Source organism: Eucyclogobius newberryi, unplaced genomic scaffold (assembly GCF_026437365.1).
Source record: "Eucyclogobius newberryi isolate DKJ021-1_F unplaced genomic scaffold, fEucNew1.0.hap1 SCAF_5, whole genome shotgun sequence".
Classification (NCBI taxonomy): domain Eukaryota; kingdom Metazoa; phylum Chordata; class Actinopteri; order Gobiiformes; family Gobiidae; genus Eucyclogobius; species Eucyclogobius newberryi.
The window spans coordinates 1,903,464-1,917,014 of record NW_027316167.1 but is presented as its reverse complement, the minus strand read 5'-3'; positions in this window follow the sequence as shown (position 1 = coordinate 1,917,014).

The window sequence follows — 13,551 nt, the reverse complement described above, 5'->3', positions numbered from 1 at the left end:
CTCGTGCGTTCCTCGTGCGTTCTTCGTGCGTTCTTCGTGTGTTCCTCGTGCTTTTCTTCATGTGTTCTTCATGTGTTCTTCATGTGTTCTTCGTGTGTTCCTCTTGTGTTCCTCATGTGCTCTTCATGTGTTCTTCATGTGTTCTTTGTGTGTTCTTCGTATGTTCCTCGTGTGTTCCTTGTGTGTTCTTCATTTGTTCTTTATTTGTTCTTCATGTGTTCTTTGTGTGTTTTTCATGTGTTCTTCATGAGTTCCTCATGCGTTCCTCGTGCGTTCTTCGTGTCTTTCTCGTGCTTTTCTTCATGTGTTCTTCATGTGTTCTTCATGTGTTATTCATGTGTTCTTCATATGTTCTTTGTGTGTTCTTCGTGTGTTCCTCTTGTGTTCCTCATGTGTTCTTCATGTGTTCTTCATGTGTTCTTTGTGTGTTCTTCCTGTGTTCCTCCTGCGTTCTTCATGTGTTCTTCATGTGTTCTTTGTGTGTTCTTCGTGTGTTCCTCTTGTGTTCCTCATGTGTTCTTCATGTGTTCTTCATGTGTTCTTCGTGTGTTCCTCTTGTGTTCTCCATGTGTTCTTCGTGTGTTCCTCGTGCGTTCTTCATGTGTTCTTCATGTGTTCTTCGTGTGTTCTTCATGAGTTCCTCGTGCGTTCTTCATGTGTTCCTCATGTGTTCCTCGTGCGTTCTTCGTGTGTTCCTCGTTTGGTCCTTGTGTGTTCCTCGTGCGTTCTTCGTGTGTTCTTCGTGTGTTCTTCGTGTGTACTTTGTGTGTTCTTCATGTGTTCTTCATGTGTTCTTCATGTGTTCTTCATGTGTTCTTCATTTGTTCTTCATGTGTTCCTCGTGCTTTTCTTCATGTGTTCTTTGTGTGTTCTTCGTGTGTTCCTCGTGTGTTCCTCATGTGTTCTTCATGTGTTCCTCGTGCGTTTTTCATGTGTTCTTCGTATGTTCCTCGTTTGTTCCTTGTGTGTTCTTCGTGTGTTCCTCGTGTGTTCCTCATGTGTTCTTCATGTGTTCTTCATGTGTTCTTCATGTGTTCTTCGTGTGTTCTTCGTGTGTTCTTCATGTGTTCTTCATGTGTTCCTCGTATGTTCTTCATGTGTTCTTCATGTGTTCTTCATGTGTTCCTCGTGCGTTTTTCATGTGTTCTTCGTGTGTTCTTCGTGTGTTCTTTGTGTGTTCTTCACGTGTTCTTCACGTGTTCTTCACGTGTTCTTCACGTGTTCTTCATGTGTTCCTCATGTGTTCTTCATGTGTTCTTCGTGTGTTCCTCGTGTGTTCCTCGTGCGTTCCTCGTGTGTTCCTCGTGCGTTCTTCGTGTGTTCTTCATGTGTTCTTCGTGTGTTCTTCATGTGTTCCTCGTGTGTTCCTCATGTGTTCTTCATGTGTTCTTCGTGTGTTCTTCATGTGTTCTTCGTGTGTTCTTCGTGCGTTCCTCGTGCGTTCTTCATGTGTTCTTCATGTGTTCTTCATGTGTTCTTCATGTGTTCTTCATGTGTTCCTCGTGTGTTCCTCGTGTGTTCCTCGTGCGTTCCTCGTGCGTTCTTCGTGCGTTCTTCGTGTGTTCCTCGTGCTTTTCTTCATGTGTTCTTCATGTGTTCTTCATGTGTTCTTCGTGTGTTCCTCTTGTGTTCCTCATGTGCTCTTCATGTGTTCTTCATGTGTTCTTTGTGTGTTCTTCGTGTCTTCTTCGTGTGTTCCTCGTGCGTTTTTCATGTGTTCTTCATGTGTTCTTCATGTGTTCTTTGTGTGTTTTTCATGTGTTCTTCATGAGTTCCTCATGCGTTCCTCGTGCGTTCTTCGTGTCTTTCTCGTGCTTTTCTTCATGTGTTCTTCATGTGTTCTTCATGTGTTATTCATGTGTTCTTCATATGTTCTTTGTGTGTTCTTCGTGTGTTCCTCTTGTGTTCCTCATGTGTTCTTCATGTGTTCTTCATGTGTTCTTTGTGTGTTCTTCCTGTGTTCCTCGTGTGTTCCTCCTGCGTTCTTCATGTGTTCTTCATGTGTTCTTTGTGTGTTCTTCATGAGTTCCTCGTGTGTTCCTCTTGTGTTCCTCATGTGTTCTTCATGTGTTCTTCATGTGTTCTTTGTGTGTTCTTCCTGTGTTCTTCGTGTGTTCCTCGTGCGTTCTTCATGTGTTCTTCATGTGTTCTTCGTGTGTTCTTCATGTGTTCTTCGTGTGTTCCTCGTTTGGTCCTTGTGTGTTCCTCGTGCGTTCTTCGTGTGTTCTTCGTGTGTTCTTTGTGTGTTCTTCATGTGTTCTTCATGTGTTCTTCATGTGTTCTTCATGTGTTCTTCATGTGTTCTTCATCTGTTCTTCATGTGTTCTTCGTGTGTTATTCGTGTGTTCTTCGTGTGTTCCTCGTGTGTTCCTTGTGTGTTCTTCATTTGTTCTTCATGTGTTCTTCGTGTCTTCTTCATGTGTTCCTCGTGAGTTTTTCATGTGTTCTTCATGTGTTCTTCATGTGTTCTTCATGTGTTCTTCATGTGTTCTTCGTGTGTTCTTCATGTGTTCTTCATGTGTTCTTCATGTGTTCCTCGTGCGTTCCTCATTTGTTCCTCATGTGTTCCTCATGTGTTCTTCGTGTGTTCTTTATGTGTTCTCCATTTGTTCTTCCTGTGTTCTTCATGTGTTCCTCGTGCGTTCCTCGTGCGTTCTTCATGTGCTCTTCATGTGTTCTTCATGTGTTCTTCATGTGTTCTTCATGTGTTCTTCGTGTGATCCTTGTGTGTTCCTCGTGTGTTCCTCGTGTGTTCCTCGTGCGTTCCTCGTGCGTTCTTCATGTGTTCTTCATGTGTTCTTCATGTGTTCTTCATGTGTTCTTCGTGTGATCCTCGTGTGTTCCTCGTGTGTTCTTCGTGTGTTCTTCGTGTTTTCCTCGTGCGTTCTTCATGTGTTCTTCATGTGTTCTTCATGTGTTCTTCATGTGTTCTTTGTGCGTTCCTCGTGCGTTCTTCATGTGTTCTTCATGTGTTCTTCATGTGTCTTCATGTGTTCTTCATGTGTTCCTCATGTGTTCCTCATGTGTTCTTCATGTGTTCTTCATGTGTTCTTCATGTGTTCTTCATGTGTTCCTCATGTGTTCGTCATGTGTTCTTCATGTGTTCTTCATGTGTTCTTTGTGCGTTCCTCGTGCGTTCTTCATGTGTTCTTCATGTGTTCTTCATGTGTTCCTCATGTGTTCCTCATGTGTTCTTCATGTGTTCTTCATTTGTTCTTCATGTGTTCCTCATGTGTTCCTCATGTGTTCTTCATGTGTTCTTCATGTGTTCTTTGTGCGTTCCTCATGTGTTCCTCATGTGTTCTTCATGTGTTCTTCATGTGTTCTTCATGTGTTCTTCATGTGTTCCTCATGTGTTCCTCATGTGTTCTTCATGTGTTCTTCATGTGTTCTTCATGTGTTCCTCATGTGTTCCTCATGTGTTCTTCATGTGTTCTTCATGTGTTCTTTGTGCGTTCCTCGTGCGTTCTTCATGTGTTCTTCATGTGTTCTTCATGTGTTCCTCATGTGTTCCTCATGTGTTCTTCATGTGTTCTTCATGTGTTCTTCATGTGTTCTTCATGTGTTCCTCATGTGTTCGTCATGTGTTCTTCATGTGTTCTTCATGTGTTCTTTGTGCGTTCCTCGTGCGTTCTTCATGTGTTCTTCATGTGTTCTTCATGTGTTCCTCATGTGTTCCTCATGTGTTCATCATGTGTTCTTCATTTGTTCTTCATGTGTTCCTCATGTGTTCCTCATGTGTTCTTCATGTGTTCTTCATGTGTTCTTTGTGCGTTCCTCATGTGTTCCTCATGTGTTCTTCATGTGTTCTTCATGTGTTCTTCATGTGTTCTTCATGTGTTCCTCATGTGTTCCTCATGTGTTCTTCATGTGTTCTTCATGTGTTCTTCATGTGTTCCTCATGTGTTCCTCATGTGTTCTTCATGTGTTCTTCATGTGTTCTTTGTGCGTTCCTCGTGCGTTCTTCATGTGTTCTTCATGTGTTCTTCATGTGTTCTTTGTGCGTTCCTCGTGCGTTCTTCATGTGTTCTTCATGTGTTCTTCATGTGTTCTTCATGTGTTCCTCATGTGTTCCTCATGTGTTCTTCATGTGTTCTTCATGTGTACTTTGTGTGTTCTTCGTGTGTTCTTTGTGTGTTCTTCGTGTGTTCTTCATGTGTTCTTCATGTGTACTTTGTGTGTTCTTCGTGTGTTCTTTATGTGTTCTTCGTGTGTTCTTTGTGTGTTGTTTGTGTGTTCTTCGTGTGTTCTTTGTGTGTTCCTCGTGTGTTCCTCATGTGTTCCTCATGTGTTCCTCGTGCTTTTCTTCATGTGTTCTTCATGTGTTCTTCATGTGTTCTTTGTGTGTTCTTCGTGTGTTCCTCTTGTGTTCCTCATGTGTTCTTCATGTGTTCTTCATGTGTTCTTCGTGTCTTCTTCGTGTGTTCCTCGTGTGTTTTTCATGTGTTCTTCATGTGTTCTTCATGTGTTCTTTGTGTGTTTTTCATGTGTTCTTCTTGTGTTCTTCATGTGTTCTTTATGTTTTCTTCATGTGTTCTTCATGTGTTCTTCATGTGTTCCTCGTGCGTTCCTCATTTGTTCTTCATGTGTTCTTCATGTGTTCCTCATGTGTTCCTCATGTGTTCTTCGTGTGTTCTTTGTGTGTTCTTCATGTGTTCTTCATGTGTTCCTCGTGCGTTCCTCGTGCGTTCTTCATGTGTTCTTCATGTGTTCTTCATGTGTTCTTCATGTGTTCTTCGTGTGTTCCTCGTGCGTTCCTCGTGCGTTCTTCGTGTGTTCTTCGTGTGTTCCTCGTGCGTTCTTCATGTGTTCTTCATGTGTTCTTCATGTGTTCTTCATGTGTTCTTTGTGCGTTCCTCGTGCGTTCTTCATGTGTTCTTCATGTGTTCTTCATGTGTTCTTCATGTGTTCCTCATGTGCTCCTCATGTGTTCTTCATGTGTTCTTCATGTGTTCTTCATGTGTTCCTCATGTGTTCCTCATGTGTTCTTCATGTGTTCTTCATGTGTTCTTTGTGCGTTCTTCATGTGTTCTTCATGTGTTTTTCATGTGTTTTTCATATGTTCCTCATGTGTTCCTCGTGTGTTCCTCGTGTGTTCCTCGTGTGTTCTTTTGTGTTCTTCGTGTGTTCTTCGTGTGTTCTTTTTGTGTTCCTCGTGCGTTTTTCATGTGTTCTTCGTATGTTCCTCGTGTGTTCTTCATGTGTTCTTCATGTGTTCTTTGTGTGTTCTTCATGTGTTCTTCGTGTGTTCTTCATGTGTTCTTCGTGTGTTCTTCATGTGTTCTTCATGTGTTCTTTGTGTGTTCTTCGTGTGTTCTTTGTGTGTTCTTCGTGTGTTCTTCGTGTGTTCTTTGTGTGTTCTTCGTGTGTTCTTCGTGTGTTCTTCGTGTGTTCTTCGTGTGTTCTTTTTTTGTTCTTCGTGTGTTCTTTGTGTGTTCTTTTTGTGTTCCTCGTGCGTTCTTCGTGTGTTCTTCATGTGTTCCTCAATTGTTCCTCATGTGTTCTTCGTGTGTTCTTCATTGTTCTTCATGTGTTCTTCATGTGTTCTTCATGTGTTCTTCATGTGTTCTTCATGAGTTCCTCGTGTGTTCTTCATGAGTTCCTCGTGTGTTCTTCATGTGTTCCTCATGTGTTCCTCGTGCGTTCTTCGTGTGTTTCTCGTGCTTTTCTTCATGTGTTCTTCATGTGTTCTTTGTGTGTTCTTCGTGTGTTCCTCTTGTGTTCCTCATGTGTTCTTCATGTGTTCTTCATGTGTTCTTTGTGTGTTCTTCCTGTGTTCTTCGTGTGTTCCTCGTGCGTTCTTCATGTGTTCTTCATGTGTTCTTCGTGTGTTCTTCATGAGTTCCTCGTGTGTTCTTCGTGTGTTCTTCATGAGTTCTTCGTGTGTTCTTCATGTGTTCTTTGTGTGTTCTTTGTGTGTTCTTCCTGTGTTCCTCGTGTGTTCCTCATGTGTTCTTCATGTGTTCCCCGTGCGTTTTTCATGTGTTCTTCGTATATTCCTCGTTTGTTCCTTTTGTGTTCTTCGTGTGTTCCTCATGTGTTCCTCATGTGTTCTTCATGTGTTCTTCATGTGTTCTTCATGTGTTCTTCGTGTGTTCTTCGTGTGTTCCTCGTGCGTTTTTCATTTGTTCTTCATGTGTTCCTCGTGTGTTCCTCGTGTGTTCCTCGTGCATTCTTCATGTGTTCTTCATGTGTTCTTCATGTGTTCTTCATGTGTTCTTCATGTGTTCCTCGTATGTTCTTCATGTGTTCTTCATGTGTTCCTCGTGCGTTTTTCATGCGTTCTTCATGTGTTCCTCGTGCGTTCTTCATGTCTTCTTCATGTGTTCTTCATGTGTTCTTCATGTGTTCTTCGTGTGTTCTTCGTGTGTTCCTCGTGCGTTTTTCATTTGTTCTTCATGTGTTCCTCGTGTGTTCCTCGTGTGTTCCTCGTGCGTTCTTCATGTCTTCTTCATGTGTTCTTCATGTGTTCCTCGTATGTTCTTCATGTGTTCTTCATGTGTTCTTCATGTGTTCTTTGTGTGTTCTTCACGTGTTCTTCACGTGTTCTTCACGTGTTCTTCACGTGTTCTTCATGTGTTCCTCATGTGTTCTTCATGTGTTCTTCGTGTGTTCCTCGTGAGTTCTTCGTGTGTTCTTCATGTGTTCTTCGTGTGTTCTTCATGTGTTCTTCATGTGTTCTTCATGTGTTCCTCGTGTGTTCCTCATGTGTTCTTCATGTGTTCTTCGTGTGTTCTTCATGTGTTCTTCGTGTGTTCTTCGTGCGTTCCTCGTGCATTCTTCATGTGTTCTTCATGTGTTCTTCGTGTGTTCCTCGTGTGTTCCTCGTGCGTTCCTCGTGCGTTCTTCGTGCGTTCTTCGTGTGTTCCTCGTGCTTTTCTTCATGTGTTCTTCATGTGTTCTTCGTGTGTTCCTCTTGTGTTCCTCATGTGCTCTTCATGTGTTCTTCATGTGTTCTTTGTGTGTTCTTCGTATGTTCCTCGTGTGTTCCTTGTGTGTTCTTCATGTGTTCTTCATGTGTTCTTCATGTGTTCTTTGTGTGTTTTTCATGTGTTCTTCATGAGTTCCTCATGCGTTCCTCGTGCGTTCTTCGTGTCTTTCTCGTGCTTTTCTTCATGTGTTTTTCATGTGTTCCTCATGTGTTCTTCATGTGTTCCTCGTGCGTTCTTCATGTGTTCTTCATGTGTTCTTTGTGTGTTGTTCATGAGTTCCTCGTGCGTTCTTCATGTGTTCCTCATGTGTTCTTTGTGTGTTCTTCATGAGTTCCTCGTGTGTTCCTCTTGTGTTCCTCATGTGTTCTTCATGTGTTCTTCATGTGTTCTTTGTGTGTTCTTCCTGTGTTCTTCGTGTGTTCCTCGTGCGTTCTTCATGTGTTCTTCATGTGTTCTTCGTGTGTTCTTCATGAGTTCCTCGTGCGTTCTTCATGTGTTCTTCGTGTGTTCCTCGTTTGGTCCTTGTGTGTTCCTCGTGCGTTCTTCGTGTGTTCTTCGTGTGTTCTTCGTGTGTTCTTTGTGTGTTCTTCATGTGTTCTTCATGTGTTCTTCATGTGTTCTTCATGTGTTCTTCATGTGTTCTTCATGTGTTCTTCATCTGTTCTTCATGTGTTCTTCGTGTGTTCTTCATGTGTTCTTCGTGTGTTTTTCATGTGTTCTTCATGAGTTCCTCGTGTGTTCTTCATGAGTTCCTCGTGTGTTCTTCATGTGTTCCTCATGTGTTCCTCGTGCGTTCTTCGTGTGTTTCTCGTGCTTTTCTTCATGTGTTCTTCATGTGTTCTTTGTGTGTTCTTCGTGTGTTCCTCTTGTGTTCCTCATGTGTTCTTCATGTGTTCTTCATGTGTTCTTTGTGTGTTCTTCCTGTGTTCTTCGTGTGTTCCTCGTGCGTTCTTCATGTGTTCTTCATGTGTTCTTCGTGTGTTCTTCATGAGTTCCTCGTGTGTTCTTCGTGTGTTCTTCATGAGTTCCTCGTGCGTTCTTCATGTGTTCTTCGTGTGTTCCTCGTTTGGTCCTTGTGTGTTCCTCGTGCGTTCTTCGTGTGTTCTTCGTGTGTTCTTCGTGTGTTCTTTGTGTGTTCTTCATGTGTTCTTCATGTGTTCTTCATGTGTTCTTCATGTGTTCTTCATGTGTTCTTCATCTGTTCTTCATGTGTTCTTCGTGTGTTTTTCATGTGTTCTTCATGAGTTCCTCGTGTGTTCTTCATGAGTTCCTCGTGTGTTCTTCATGTGTTCTTCATGTGTTCTTCATGTGTTCTTCATGTGTTCTTCATGTGTTCTTCATCTGTTCTTCATGTGTTCTTCGTGTGTTTTTCATGTGTTCTTCATGAGTTCCTCGTGTGTTCTTCATGTGTTCCTCGTGCGTTCTTCGTGTGTTTCTCGTGCTTTTCTTCATGTGTTCTTCATGTGTTTTTCATGTGTTCTTCATGTGTTCTTTGTGTGTTCTTCGTGTGTTCCTCTTGTGTTCCTCATGTGTTCTTCATGTGTTCTTCATGTGTTCTTTGTGTGTTCTTCGTGTGTTCCTTGTGTTCCTCGTGCGTTCTTCATGTGTTCTTCATCTGTTCTTCATGTGTTCTTTGTGTGTTCTTCCTGTGTTCCTCGTGCGTTCTTCGTGTGTTCTTCGTGTGTTCTTCGTGTGTTCTTTGTGTGTTCTTCATGTGTTCTTCATGTGTTCTTCATGTGTTCTTCATGTGTTCTTCATGTGTTCTTCGTGTGTTCCTCGTTTGGTCCTTGTGTGTTCCTCGTGCGTTCTTCGTGTGTTCTTCGTGTGTTCTTCGTGTGTTCTTTGTGTGTTCTTCATGTGTTCTTCATGTGTTCTTCATGTGTTCTTCGTGTGTTCCTCGTGCGTTTTTCATGTGTTCTTCATGTGTTCTTCATGTGTTCTTCATCTGTTCTTCATGTGTTCTTCGTGTGTTCCTCGTGCGTTTTTCATGTGTTCTTCATGTGTTCTTCATGTGTTCTTCATGGGTTCTTTGTGTGTTCTTCGTGTGTTCCTCGTGTGTTCCTCGTGCGCTCTTCATGTGTTCTTCATGTGTTCTTCATGTGTTCTTCATGTGTTCTTCATGGGTTCTTTGTGTGTTCTTCGTGTGTTCCTCGTGTGTTCCTCGTGCGCTCTTCATGTGTTCTTCATGTGTTCTTCATGTGTTCTTCATGTGTTCTTCATGGGTTCTTTGTGTGTTCTTCATGTGTTCTTCGTGTGTTCCTCGTGCGTTTTTCATGTGTTCTTCATGTGTTCTTCATGTGTTCTTCATGGGTTCTTTGTGTGTTCTTCGTGTGTTCCTCGTGTGTTCCTCGTGCGCTCTTCATGTGTTCTTCATGTGTTCTTCATGTGTTCTTCATGTGTTCTTCATGGGTTCTTCATGTGTTCTTCGTGTGTTCCTCGTGCGTTCTTCATGTGTTCTTCATCTGTTCTTCATGTGTTCTTCATCTGTTCTTCATGTGTTCTTCGTGTGTTCCTCGTGCGTTTTTCATGTGTTCCTCGTGCGTTCTTCGTGTGTTTCTCGTGCTTTTCTTCATGTGTTCTTCATGTGTTCTTCATGTGTTCTTCATGGGTTCTTTGTGTGTTCTTCGTGTGTTCCTCGTGTGTTCCTCGTGCGTTCTTCGTGTGTTCTTCATGTGTTCTTCATGTGTTATTCGTGTGTTCTTCATGAGTTCCTCGTGCATTCTTCATGTGTTCCTCGTGTGTTCCTCGTGCGTTTTTCATGCGTTCTTCATGTGTTCTTCGTGTGTTCCTTGTTTGGTCTTCGTGTGTTCCTTGTGCGTTCTGCGTGTGTTCTTTGTGTGTTCTTCGTGTGTTCTTTGTGTGTTCTTCATGTGTTCTTCATGTGTTCTTCATGTGTTCTTCATGTGTTCTTCATGTGTTCCTCGTGCGTTCTTCATGTGTTCTTCATGTGTTCTTCATGTGTTCTTCATGTGTTTTTCATGTGTTCTTCATGTGTTCTTCATGTGTTCTTCATGTGTTCTTCATGTGTTCTTCATGTGTTCTTCATGTGTTCTTCATGTGTTCGTCATGTGTTCTTCATGTGTTCTTCATGTGTTCTTCATGTGTTCCTCGTGCGTTCTCTCTCCTTGTTCCTCTCTCTCTCTCTCTCTCTCTCTCTCTTAAATCACTCGTCTGGCTTGTTACATCTCCATAACGACCCAGACGAGTGCGTTTGTTGCTGCTCGAGTCGTTATCGCTCTCATTTGAATCTCAAACACACAAACAACACTCAGTTTACTCTCCAGAGAAACAACTCTGAGCTTCAGAGATGAGCTAAGCACAGTTTTATTTTCTTTTTTTTTGTAAATACAAAGAAATCAGAAGTATAAGCCTGATAATCATCTCAGTCAGAGGTTATAAAGGTCATGACTTTGTTTCATGTCGTGGTTATAATAAGTCTTTATTTGTAAAAACTACTAAAGTCTATTTCTGGTGAAAAACCTTTAGACCTTTTGTCCTCCAGACCTTGAGTCTCAGTTCTATTTGGTACAAAACCTTTGGTCATAAACTTGGGCTCGTTCAGGGCTAATAGCGGGGGTAATTTCATCTAATTTATCTCTGATTGTTTTTATTTTATTGTTAAAAAATTTGGAGGAAATCATCAGAGCTGAGAGAAGCTGGGAGTGAGGGCTCTACTGCACTGTGACAGTTTGTTAGCCTAGCTACAGCGCTGAAAAGGAATTTAGTGTTACTTTTGTTGACTTCTATTAGATTTGAATAATATCTGGTTTGGGCCTTACGCAGAGCCTGCTTATAGGACAGCAGGCAACTTTTCCATGCTTTTAGGGATTCTTCGGTGTGAGAGCGACGAAATAATCCCTCTAACTTTCTAACCCTTTGTTTATGTGAACGCAGTTCTTGGTTGTACCATGGGGAGGCGCGCTTTGGCCTAATGACCTTCTGTTTTAACGGCGCTACAACGTCAAGAGCAGACTTCAGAGAATTCATGGTCAAGTCGACAAATTCATCACTTAAACTGGGACTAAAACTGGGTTAGGGTTCTCAGCAGAATCACATGACGTTATCACATGACGTGATCACATGACGTGATCACATGACATGATCACATGACATGATCACATGACGTGATCACATGACGTGATCACATGACGTGATCACATGACGTGATCACATGACGTGATCACATGACATGATCACATGACATGTCACTGAATATTGGCTCTATTATTTCCTTGAATTTTGAGAAAGATTTTTCAGATATTGTCCTTTTCATTATAACTTTATTTTGTGGGGCTGGATGATCTTTAAGAATAAACTGAAAGGTAATTAGGAAATGATCTGACAATATAGGGTTTTGAGGGAGGACAATGAGGTCACTAATCTCTGTTCCATACGTTAGGACAAGATCCAGAGTGTTCTTGTGAGTGTGAGTCGCTTTATTTACATTCTGAGTGAAACCAATGCTGTCTAACAAGGCGCTGAAGGCATTACTGAGAGCGTCATCACTCATGTTCACGTGGATATTAAAGTCTCCAGCTATAACTGTTTTATCCCAGGCTAACACTAAGTTTGATATAAAGTCAGAAAACTGAGTAGGGACCAGGAGGTCGGTAGATAACTATGAACAAAACTCCTTTTTGGTTTTTCATATTTGGACATGTGATCGACACATGAGGCTTTAAATGAGTGGAATACATTGTTAGTTTTAGGGCTCATGAGTCGCTTGAGTGTGAGATCACTGTGGGGTTAACATGGGTGGGTGGAGTTAACATGGGTGGGTGGGGTTAACATGAGTGGGTGGGGTTAACATGGGTGGGTGGGGTTAACATGGGTGGGTGGGGTTAACATGGGTGGGTGGGGTGGACTCATTTAGTCTGACGTAGTCGTCTTGTTGAAGCCACGTTTCAGTTGGAGCTGAAGATCTATGTTATAGTCACTAATTAATTCATTAACAAAGAGCGATTTGGAGGAAATTGCTCTAATGTTTAGCAGTCCACATTTTACGTGTTTATTCATTTGTATATTTGTGTCATTTGTGATTGTTATTTTCCTTAAGTTATTTGGTCTGACGCCTGAAATAGTTTTTCTTTTGGCATTATTTGTACGAGGGACACGAGGGACACGAGGGACACACACCGTCTCTATCTGTCTTGAATCTGAACACTTCACAGGTAACAGAGCAGGCGAGAGTTCAGCGACAGAGGAGCGTCTTACACTGCTGCTCTGCACCTGGGGCTCATCCCTAGATGGTCACTTAACACGACTAAGACTATCGGTCAAATTCCGAACTAATAGGGATGTACCCTCCGAAGTCGGATGGATGCCATCTCTGCGTATGAGCCCGGGCTTTCCCCAAAACACACTCCAGTTTTCAATAAAGACAACGTTGTTTTGAGGGCACCATCTGGATAACCAGTTGTTGATGCTGAAAGAGGCTGTACAATTCAGCATTGATCCGATTGGGCAGAAAATATTACAGTGTCCGACATCGACTTCGCTAGGTCACACACCGCGGCTACTTGAACTTTGACATTCTGTCCATGATCTAGTGGCGACCCTGTCAGTTGGTCCCTGTCAGTTGGTCCCTGTCACATGGTCCCTGTCAGTTGGTCTTGGTCCCTGTCAGTTGGTCCCTGTCAGTTGGTCCCTGTCAGTTGGTCCCTGTCAGTTGGTCCCTGTCAGTTGGTCACTTGGCAGTCGTCGTCACTTGTTCAAATATCGTGCGTGTTCAGAAGTTGAACTGAGGAGAGACTCTAGAACACGCTCTGTCCTCCATATCAGTCTCTTGCGATGACTCGATTATGATCGACCTGCAGCGTGGAGACCATGGGAGTCAAACTCATTTGGGCCGCGGGCCGAACATAACGTAAAACATAAAACTATTAAAAATATAAGACATAAATATCTTTATAAAACCGACGCTGTTAAGAAGCAATTACTGGATAAAAAAATTACAAACTGTTTGTTCTCATAAAGTGTCATTTCACCAACATGAGCTTCAGTTTATGTCATTACAACTTCAAAGATGATCTACAGTTCTACAGAGATAAACATGTGACTTTAGAACTAAATAAACTTCTCAAGATCTAAAAAAAACGTTTAAATGTTGTAACTAACATTTCCACGTCTGTAGTTCTCTGTTTGAACTGACACCACTAAACTTCTGCTCAGAAGTGCTTCAAGTGCACTTCTCCCTCACAGCAGTGCAGCAGAGCCCCGTGGGGGAGGGGCAGAGCCTCGTGGGGGAGGGGCAGAGCCCCGTGGGGGAGGGGCAGCTCACACAGCAGTGCAGCAGAGCCCCGTGGGGGAGGGGCAGCTCACACAGCAGTGCAGCAGAGCCCCGTGGGGGAGGGGCAGAGCCCCGTGGGGGAGGGGCAGCTCACACAGCAGTGCAGCAGAGCCCCGTGGGGGAGGGGCAGCTCACACAGCAGTGCAGCAGAGCCCCGTGGGGGAGGGGCAGAGCCCCGTGGGGGAGGGGCAGCTCACACAGCAGTGCAGCAGAGCCCCGTGGGGGAGGGGCAGCTCACACAGCAGTGCAGCAGAGCCCCGTGGGGGAGGGGCAGAGCCCCGTGGGGGAGGGGCAGCTCACACAGCAGTGCAGCAGAGCCCCGTGGGGGAG